The sequence below is a fragment of the Solanum dulcamara genome, chromosome 6 (genome assembly GCF_947179165.1).
Source record: "Solanum dulcamara chromosome 6, daSolDulc1.2, whole genome shotgun sequence".
In the NCBI taxonomy this organism is placed as follows: Eukaryota; Viridiplantae; Streptophyta; class Magnoliopsida; order Solanales; family Solanaceae; genus Solanum; species Solanum dulcamara.
The window spans coordinates 59,035,025-59,046,977 of NC_077242.1; positions in this window are offsets into that span (position 1 = coordinate 59,035,025).

Sequence of the window (11,953 nt, forward strand, 5' to 3'; positions counted from 1 at the left end):
AGAATAGTAGAGGTGGCACCCGTAGTGCTAAGGGTGGAGCACGAGGTGGTGCTCATGGTGGTTCGCAGGCTAAAGATGACCGTCAGTTTTGCTATGCTATATTGGGTAGATATAAGGAAGAAGCCTCTGATGCAGTTATTACAAGTATTGTTCCAATTTGCCATCGTTCTGCTTCAGTATTATTTGATCTAGGGTCTACCTATTCTTATGTGTCGACTTATTTGGATGTGGGTATTGATTATGATAGTGAGTCCCTTATTGTGCCTATTACTATTTCTACCCATTAGGTGAATCTTTAGTGGTGGATCGAGTATACAAGGGATGTTTGGTGATATTTTTGGGTAGAAAGACCCGTGCAGACTTGATTATATTAGACATGCTTGATTTTGATGTGATATTGGGTATGGACTGGTTATCTCATTATCATGCTATATTAGATTGTTATGCAAAGACCGTGACCTTAGCTTTTCCTGGTTTACCTAGCATGGTATGGAAGGGTAATCCAAGTTCATATCCTAAGGGAGTGATATCTTATATTCGTGCTTGTCACTTGATGGATAAGGATTGTTTGTCTTATTTGTCTCATGTACGTGATCTCACTACGGAGTCATCGTCTATAGAGACTACGAGGGTGGTGAGAGAGTTTATAAATATATTTCCTACAGACTTGCCGGGAGTTCCTCCTGACCGTGATATCGATTTTATGATTGATTTGGAGCCTAACAATAAACCCATCTCTATTTCTCCTTATCAAATGGCTTCGGTAGAATTGAAAGAGTAGAAAGAACAACTGGAAGATTTATTGAAGAAAGGGTTTATTAGACCTAGTGTATCACCATAAGGTGCACCGGTTTTATTTGTGAATAAGAAAGATGGTACTATGAGGATGTTTATTGACTATCGACAGTTGAACAAAGTCACTATAAAAAACAAGTATCCTCTTTCGGTGTTCTCAAAGATTGATTTAAGGTTGGTTACCATCAGTTGAGAGTTCTGGAATCTGATATCCTGAAGACTGCATTCAGGACTCGTTATGGGCATTATGAGTTTGTGGTTATGTCCTTCGGGTTGACTAATGCCCTGGCTACTTTTATGGAGTTGATGAACTGGGTATTTCGACCTTATTTAGACTTATTTGTGATCGTGTTTATTGATGACATCTTGGTTTATTCCAAGAATGAGGCGGATTATGTTAGGCACCTGAGGACAGTCCTTCAGAGATTGAGAGAGGAGAAGTTGTATACAAAATTCTCCAAATATGAGTTTTGGCTTGAGTCTATGACATTCTTGGGTCATATAGTGACCAAGGATGGTATTATGGTTGATCCCGCCAAAGTTGCAGTGGTTCGTGATTGGGTTAGGCCTACTTCAGTTACCGAGCTTCACAGTTTTATTGGGTTGGTAGGCTACTATCATCGGTTTTTTCAAGGATTCTCTTCTATTGCAGCCCCATTGACTAGGCTAACTCAAAAAACTGTGGCATTTCAGTGGATTGATGAGTGTGAGGCGAGCTTTCAAAAGCTCAAGGAACTATTGACTTCAACACCTATTCTAGCCTTACCCAAGGAGGGCGTGGCCTTTATTGTGTTTTATGATGCTTCGAGAGTCGGCTTGGGTGGTGTATTGATGCAAAAAGGTAGAGTTATAGCTTATGCTTCTCAACAGTTAAAGGTACATGAGAAGAACTATCCTACCCATGACTTAGAATTAGTAGCGGTGGTGTTTGTTCTGAAGTTATGGAGGCATCATCTTTCTGTAGTACATTGTGAGGTCTATACTGACCACTGTAGCCTTAAGTATATCTTTTCTCAGCCGAATCTAAACATGCGGCAGCGTAGGTGGTTAGAGTTATTGAAAGACTATGATATCACCATACTTTATCATCTAGGCAAAGCTAATGTGGTAGCAGATTCCCTGAGTCGCAAAGCATTTAGCATGGGTAGTTTGGCCTTTCTTAAGGCTTTTGAGAGGCCTTTGGTGTTAGAGGTTCATTCATTGGCTAGACAGTTGGTTCGACTTGATATTTCTACACATTATGGTATTTTGTCCTTTGTGGAGGCTAGGTCTACTTTGATGGACCAGATTTGTACACACCAGTTTGAAGATGACAAGTTGAGGGCCATTCGAGACAAAGTGTTGAGTGGTGAAGCAAAATCAGCCTCTCTTGATCCGGAAGGATTTTTGAGGATTAATGGTCGCATTTGTGTGCCCAAGGTGAGTAAATGGGTACGTATGATATTGGAGGAGGCTCATTGTTCTAAATATTCGATTCACTTGGGAGTGGCAATGATGTTTCATGACTTGAAACAACACTATTGGTGGTGTGGCATGAAGAGAGTCATTATTGATTTTGTGGCTAAGTGTCTAAATTTCCAACAAGTAAAGTATGAGCATCAGAAACTGGGTGGTCTTATGCAAAGGATGCCCATTCCTGAGTAGAAATGGGAGCATATCACTATGGACTTCATGTCTGGATTACCTATGGCATTGGGTAAGTATGACTCTGTCTGGGTGATTGTGGATTGATTGACCAAATCAGCCCATTTCCTTCCGGTGAAGACTAGCTACAATGCGGATCAGTTAGCTAGGATCTATCTTCGTGAGATTATTAGGCTACATGGGGTTCCTATCTATATTGTGTCGGATCGGGGTTTAGTGTTCACCTCTCATTTTTGGAAGGCATTACAGCGTGGTTTGAGTATGCAGCTAGAGATGAGTTTAGCATTTCATCCCCAAACCGATGGTCATTCCGAGCGGACTATTCAGGTGTTAGAGGGTATGCTTAGGGCCTGTGTGATTGATTTTGGTGCCCGATGGGACCAACACTTGCCCTTAGCAGAGTTTTCCTATAATAACAGTTATCACTCCAGTATTCAGATGACACCATTTGAGGCATTATATGGTCGTAGGTGTCGATCACCCATTGGATGGTTTGATTCTTTTGCGGTTGATGCATTGGATACTGACTTACTTAGGGATGCTGTGGAGCGGTTATGTTTGATTTGGGGTCGACTATTAACAGCTCAGAGTCGTCAGAAGAGTTATTCTGACAAGAGGGTTCGTCCCTTAGAGTTCATGGTGGGTGATTGTGTGTGGCTTAAAATATCACCCATGAAGGGTGTGATGAGGTTTGAAAAGAAGGGCAAGCTTAGCCCAAGGTTTGTTGGCCTGTTTGAAATGTTGAGGAGAGTAGGTGGAGTGGCATATGAGTTGGCCTTATCCCCTAAATTGTCAGCTGTCCATCCGGTGTTTCATGTTTCCATGCTTCATAAGTACATACCAGATGAGTCGCATTTGATTTCTGATGATGCGGTAGAGTTGAGTCCTGATTTGACTTATAAGGAGGAGCCGATAGTTATTCTAGATAGGTGGCTTCATAGATGCAGGACCAAGGAGGTCACTTCGATTAAGGTGCAGTGGCAGCATCGGCTTGCTGAGGAGGCGACTTGGGAGTTAGAGTCTGATATACAGGCTCGGTATCCTCAGCTTTTTGAGACCCCAGATACTTTATTTTATCTTATGTTTGAGGACGAACATCCTTTTTAATGATGGATATTGTAATGACCTTGAGGGTGATTTTCAAAAATTTGTACAAAACACGCGTGAACAGTAACACATGTGAACAGTAACTTTTTGGGCAGAAAATGCCCCTTTCTTCCCATTTCAATATCTTCATCATTTATTTGAGTTCTTGAACTCCTTGAGGTGATTTGAGAAGATATTTTTAAGGCAAAGTGTTGGATAAGTGATTTTTGACCTAAAACCTTTCCTTTTCATTAAGTTTTTGATGATTTTAACCCCTAAAGTTTAGTTTCAAAGCCCAAAAATCTTTGTTTCTTCACTAATTCAAATTTAAGGAAAATGGTGATTTCTAACTCATTTTGAGCTTTATTTTTATGAATTTTTCAACCATGAGTTCCTTATTACAAGTAGAATGTTATTTTGCAATAAATTTTCAGATTTGACCTTTTTTAGAAATAATTAATTTTTGGACCATTTTACCCCCAGTTCTGTAACCTATCAATATGGGTGTCATTGGACTCCTTGTGATGTGTATGTTTTATTGTTGATAGTGGGTTGTCAGTCTGAGTATTGAATTCGAGAGTTGCTTGTTCGATGGAGGTGTTCGAGTGCGGTTTCGGCAATTGAGGTAGGTTTGACTATCCTTCTTTGAGATTGAGATGAGGTAATTAGTCATTCATATGTTATAGACTTTGGGATAAGGTCGTAGTATGAGTTGAGAATGTTATATATATTGTGATGCCCGTGTGGGGGCTTATTTATTAATGTATTGCCATGTGGGGGTTTATTTGTATTTATAGCATGTGTGGAGGCTTTATTTGTTATCTTATTTACTTTGAGAGCATGTGATTCGTGATTTGCCTAAGAGAGAGGCTTGAGTATATTATTTGACTTGTGATGCTCACCTGAGATGTTGAGTTGGGGTTTTTGAGAATGCTTGAGTATTAAAATATTGTTGAGAAAGGGATGAATATTCTTATTACTATTTATTAAGGGTGAATATCATGTGTAAGTTAAGTTTTGAGAACTTTGAACCTTCTACCACATGTGAGTTGAATATTACTTCCATGTCATATGTGTTTTGATGCATTCATCCTCATTCATCATAGAAGTTGAGAATTATGGAAATTCTTTTTGAGAAAGAAAATAAAACACCTTTAAACCTTTGTATCTTGAGTCCCTGTCCGAGGTAGTATTACGACAATGTAGTAGAAGCATTGTGATCCCTTGACCACGAGGAGGTGTCAAGGATAATGAGATATTTTGATTGAGGTATATGGTCTGCAAGACCCTCATGGGTCTTGCTTGGTAGCACAGCTCGGCAGGTATATACGACAGGCTGTGCGACAGTCTTGATTCCATCATACCACCACATCATTGCATCATCATATTGCATTGCAGTGCATTGATATCTGTGTTGCTTGAATTATTTGATTAATTGCGATTATGATCTGTTATTATGGGTTTACTTTACTCCCATCACTATATATATAAAAACTGCACCGATGCCGAAGTGGGATTTTCTGTATGCAGGTGGAAGCATTCCTTAGTTTATTTCATAGGTTTGATTAATTCCTAATACTCAGTCAGCTAAAACCTACTAAGTACATGTGAATTGTACTCACCCCTATTTCTGTATCCCTTTTTGATACAGATACTAGTCGGGGTACCACACGTGGCAGTTGATATTCTTCTTCAGCTTCCTATGCAGCCTCTTCAACAAATTGATTTTGCCATAGGACTTTGACAGATGCCACTTCCTTAGTTCTTAATTTATGAACCTGATGATCAAGAATTTGTACTGGAATCTCTTCATAACTCAAACTCTCTTTCACCCCAATGCTCTCAGTCGGGACAACAAGTGAAGGATCTCCCAAACACTTCTCAAGCATAGAGATATGAAACACAGGATGAATAACAGCTAATTCTGGGGGCAACTCCAATTCATACGTTACCTACCCTCCCCATAATCTGATAAGGACCAATGTAGCAGGGACTAAGCTTCCCTTTCTTTCCAAATCTTATCACACCCTTCACGGGTGAAACTTTCAAGTATACCCAATCGTACACTTCAAACTCCAAATCTCTCCTCCTAACATCAGTGTAGGATTTCTGGCAACTCTGAGCAGTCCTCAACCTCTATTGGATGGTTTTCACCTTCTCCATAGCTTCGTGAACCAAGTCTGGTCCAATCAACTCAGCTTCACCAACTTCGAACCAACCAATTGATGATCTACATCTCCTCCCATACAGAGCTTCATAAGGAGCCATTTGAATACTCGAATGAAAGCTATTATTGTATGCAAACTCAATAAGAGGTAAATGATCATCCCAATTACCTTTGAAGTCAATGACACAGGCTCTTAATTTATCCTCCTAAGTTTGTATCATACGCTCTGCCTGGCCGTCTATCTGCGGATGAAAAGCAGTACTAAAGTTCACTGTTGAACCCAAACCCTTCTGAAATGTCTTCCAAAACTGAGTAGTGAATTGAGCTCCCCTATCTTAGATGATAGACAAAGGAACTCCATGTAGTCTAACAATCTCTCTAAGATACAATTTGGCATAATCCTCTACAGTGTCCATAGTCTTAACCGACAAGAAATAGGCCGATTTGGTCATCTTATCCATAATTACCCAAATAAATTCATGTTATTTGCGGGTTCATGGTAAACCAGTAATGAAGTCCATATTGATCATTTCCTATTTCCATTCCGGGATCTCTATATTTTGAGCCACTCTACAAGGCCTTTGGTGCTCAACTTTAACTAGTTGGAAGTTCGGTCCACTTAGACACAAACTCTGCTATATATCTCTTTATTCTACTCTACCAGTATACTTCTCTCAAGTCGTGGTACATCTTTATTGAACCTGGATGGATGGAATACTTGGAATTATGGGCTTCTTCCATGATTCTCTCTAGAATGTCATCAACACTTGGAACACATAATCTCCCTTGATATCTCAACACTCCATCTCCCCCTTTGGTAAAAGCCATTACCGTTTTCTTATGAACCTCGTCTTTCAGTTGAAGGAGAATGGGATCCTAATCTTGCTTTCCTTTCACCTATGCAACTAGAGATGATTCAGCTCCATTTCGGATTATTGTACCACCCTCACTAGAGTTAATAAGTTGAACTCCCAAATGCGCAAGTCTATGCACTTCCTTTGGCAGTTCTCCTTCTTTTCCTCTTCCATATGGGCCGTACTCCCCATGGATAACCTGCTAAGAGCATCGGCAACTATGCTTGCTTTACCTAGGTGGTAGAGAATGCTAATTTCATAATCTTTGAGCAACTCTAGCCATCTTCTCTGCCTCAAGTTCAGCTCCTTTTGGCTAAATATATATTACAAGCTCTTATGGTCTGTGATTAAATCCACATGTACACCATAAAGATAGTGACGCCAGATCTTAAGATTAAATACCACAGCTACCAACTCAAGGTCATGAGTGGGATATTTCCTCTCATGAGTCTTAAGATGTTCTGAGTCATAGGCAATGACCTTACCTTTCTGCATCAACACACATACCAACCCGACACTGGAAGCATCATAATAAATTACAAAACCATCTTCTCTCTCGGGTAAGGACAGTACTGGAGCAATAGTCAATCTAGCATTCAACTCTTGAAAGCTTTTCTCAAAAGCATCAGACCATTGAAACTTAGCCTTTTTCTGAGTCATCTTAGTGAATGGTGAGGATATGGACAAAAATCCCTCAACAAACCTCCTGTAGTAACCATCCAAACCTAAGAAACTCCTTATGTCGGTTGGAGAGGTGGGTCTGGGCCAGTTCTTAACTGCCTTAATCTTCTGAGTATCAACTCGAATTCCATCATAAGATATAATATGGCCTAGGAATGCTACAGACGCAAGCCAAAACTCACACTTTAAAAACTTAGCATACAACTCCCTCTTCTTAAGAGTTTGGAGGACAATCCTAAGGTGGTTAGCATGCTCACTCTTACTTCTAGAGTAGACCAAAATATCATCGATGAAGACAATCACAAACATATCCAGGTATGGTTTTAATACTCGGTTCATAAGGTCCATAAAAGCTGTAAGAGTGTTTGTCAATCCAAAGGACATAATAAAAAACTCAAAATGACCATAGTGGGTTCAAAAAGCCTTCTTTGGGATGTCATATTCTCTAACTTTCAACTGATGATAGCCTGATCTGAGGTCTATCTTAAAGAAGCATGTGGCACCCTAAAGTTGGTCAAATAAATCATCTATCTTAGGGAGAGGATACTTGTTCTTTATGGTGACTTTGTTCAGTTATCAGTAATCAATACACATTCTAAGGTACCCGTCTTTCTTTCATACGAATAGGATAGGAGCGCCCCAAGGTGAGACACTTGGCCTAATAAATCCCTTATCTAGAGGGTCTTTCAGCTTTTCTTTCAACTCTTATAACTCAGCGGGAGCCATCCTATAAGGATAAATAGAGATAGGTTGTGTATCAGTAAGGACATCAATACCAAAGTCTAGCTCTCTATCAGGAGGGATTCCAGGTAGATCCTCAGGAAAGACTTTAGGAAACTCATTCACAATGGGAACTGACTCAAGAGATGGAGCCTGATCATTAATATTTTTAACTTGGACAATATGATATATGCATCCCTTAGAGATTAACTTTCTGGCCTTAAGGTAGGAAATAAATTTACCCTTAGGCACTAGAGAACTCCCCTTCCACTCTAAGATAGGCTCATTTGGAAATTAAAACTTGACAATTTGGGTCTTTCAATAAACTGAGGCATAACAAGCATAAAGCCAGTCCATGTTAAGAATCACATCAAAATCAACCATGTACAACTCAACTAAGTCATCCATGGTATCCCTGTGATAGATTGACACAGTACAATGTCTATAGACCCTCTTAGATAAGATAGACTCACCAACAAGAGTAGACACGCTGAAAAGCTCAAGAAGACACTCAGGACGGATCTCAAATTTACTAGCCAAGTAAAGATAATGTAGCACCCGGATCAAGTAATGCATACACATCAAAAGAAAAGACTCGGAGCATACCAGTAAAAATATCGGGTGCATCCTCTTAGTCTTGGCAACTACCCATAGCATATAGACGGTTTTTTCCCCCGCCTGCACTTGAAGTTACACCTCTCTAATTTCCTTTATTCTATAGAGCTGTAGAAGGAAACTAAGCTCTACTACTTCCATTTCATTATCTCTTTGAAGGACACTTATTCTGGAAGTGACCTGTCTTTCCACATCGTATCAAGCATTGGTGCCCACATGATACTCTCCCAAATGAAGCCTCCCACATCTAGCACATGGTGGCTTTTCTTTAGAACCTTGAGCCACACTTAATTGAGACTGAGAACCCCGATCTCGGAAGTTTTGGTGACTCAGTGACCTCTAATTATACCTGGTATTAGGTGTAAAAGCATTTGTTGAGAAAGGTGCATAATTAGAAGATCTCTTTTGTAAAAAGGACTTGTTACCCATCCCTTGCTTCTGCTCGTTCTCATGCCCAATAGACTTAGCCTTCTTTCTTAGGTGTTCCTCTCGGTCCCTTTTCTCGTCATCCTCAACCTGCCGAGCATACACCATCAATCTAGAAAAATCCATGTCAGAAATCATTAGTATTGCCTTACATTCTTTCTTTACATGTTTGCCCAGGCCAGAGATAAACTTCCTTATCTTGGACCTCATATGAGGAATAATTTCTGGGGCATATTTGGACAACTGAATAAACTTCAAACTATACTCTTTCATAGTCATACTCTCCTGTTTGAGGTTCGCAAACTCCTCAATTTTTGCTTCCCATAACTCTTGGGGAAAGAAGTGATCAAGGAATTCTCTCTCAAACTCATCCCAAATAGCAGGCTCCTTATCCTCACCTCTACTTTCTTTCCATTGGTTATACCAGACATTTGCCACATCCTTGAGCTGAGAAGACACCAACTCAACCCCCTCGATCTCCATAGCATGCATCGCTTTTAGTATCTTCCACATCATATCAATGAAATTCTGGGGGTCCTTATCAACCTTGGAACCCATAAAGACCGGCGGATTTATTATCAAAAAATCTCTAATCCTAGTGGCAGCAGATGACTCTTGATAACTAGAGCTAGGAGTTGGTGAACTCTGGCTACTATTTAGGGCAGCCACCAACTGAGTGAGCATAGCAATCGCTCCTCAAAAATTTTCCTCTGAAGTAGGAGTGGTCTGAACTGTAGGTATTTAGGGTACCTCAGTAGACCTTACAATTCGGCCCCTAATTCTATGTGGAGGCATCTCTGAATATGGAACCTCGGTGCTGGTAGCGTTCCTCTGACTGGCAGAATATTTAGGAGGCATGTCTAAAATGTGTAAACGCACGAATTAGAAAAGAAGTTGTTATAAAGTTAAACTCTATCCCCCGAACTTAAATTATGAAAGAAGTGAAACAATTCCTAATGTCCTACAGCCTCCTGATTATAAATGTGGTGCACGACACACCCATAAGCAAGAATCTACTAGACACAGCTTCATAGACACCCTAGGACTCTTGAACTCTAGGCTCCGATAGCAAGTTTGTTACGCCTCGAGAGGGTATCCTAGGCGTGACCGGCACTCAAAAACCATCCCTGGCATCCGAGAGAACCACTTGATTTCATCACTCATTCGTTCATTAGCAAAAGACCTAAGTGAAAATAAGAATACTTATGTGGGCTAGCCATCAACATCAAAAGAAAAAAATAATCTTAGAAGAAGTAGTTTCAAAGAAGAATTACTCCAATTACATCATCAAACTTTGTCTATGAAGCCTCTAACTCTATCAGATGGTGCCAATGACATATCCATGGTTACCTCAAAAGAAACATCACACTTAACAATAATAAAAGGATAAGGAGTTCCTCCTAATACAAGAACGACTCACCAAATAGTTGGAAAGAAATGATCTTCAACGATGAGATTGTTGAGGATCTCTAATACCTATATCTGCATCATAAAATGATGCAGGTCGAATGACGACAATACATAGAATGTACGAGTATGCAAAATAAAAGGAAAGTAAGGACATATATCAAGAAACTCCTCAACATCATTTCAACATCAATATGTAATGCAAGTTTAAAAATAATAATAATAATAATAAACAATGCTTACTCAGTTTGGAGTTTCTCTAACCAACAACCATCACTTATGAGCTAGTGATGATACAACGAAGTGATGTTGTTGCCATATCCATCCAATACCTTGCCAGGGTAAAGGACATCACCATCTTGGATCCAATCATCAAAGTCCTCTTTTTGGGACATAATAGGCATAGCCTCCATCCTACGCTAACTACGTAGTTCTGGGGTGTGAGTCAATTAAACTCTTACCCACTCGGTTCTCAATACTACTCCCAAAATATGTGCTCATATTAACCTCATCATCTATTCTCATTGGCTTTTAATATAAAATATCAAACTCATCTCATTATCTCTTCATCAATCATTATACTTCAAAAACATAATTTACATCTCATCAAAACATATTGCTCAAAACATCATTTAATCCAAGGAATCAAATTCATTTAAACTTAATTCTTTTGCTCTTTCAAAACTCAATAAAATACATATATAGTATTAATTCAAATCACTTTTTTTTGTCAATGAATATTAAAAACCAACATCTTTACTCAAACCCACATAAAAATATTCATGAACATCAAATCAATTTGGGTTCATGGGAAAGTAACCACGAATAATAATTCCAACAATATGAGAGGTAAAAATAATAATAATCTGAATGCATAAATATATCTAATTCAATAAAAGAAGAATTAACTTATTTAGAATTCAAGAATTAGGGTAAAACTCAACTATAACTCAATTACAATGAATTTAGATATTGTCTCATGAATGAACTCAATCAAATGCTATGAATAGCCTTACATACCTTAAATTTGAAGCTTTACTTCGAATTGGAACACTCTTGAACCCCTAGCCTTTTCTCTTCACCGGAGCATTTTGTATACTAACTGAAGTATAAGAATTACCAAAATAGTATTTCTATACAACTAAAACTAAAACTATATTTGAGAATGAGTAAAGAAGTGTATAGAGAGAAGAGTTGCTTAAGTAAACTTGATGAATAAAATGAGGAAATAAGGTGGGTATTTATATATGTGGAGGAGAGACCTAACAATAAATAAAAATAATTACAAAGAATGATCTTGAAAACTCAATGGAGAATTTTGATGTCATGGATGATGTCAAATGGTTCTAGATCTTTCCATGGTAGGTGAGATGAGCTCTCTTTTAACAGAATACCCTTTTTCGAAGCTGCGTTTGAATAAGATAAATTCCTTATTAGGATTTAGTGTCTACATAAGAATTGTAGATATAGAAGTCTAGTTTCATGTAGTTCAAGAATCAAATAATTTTGAGCACCCTACAGTGAGATATAATTTTTATTCTACAAACACTCTATTTCG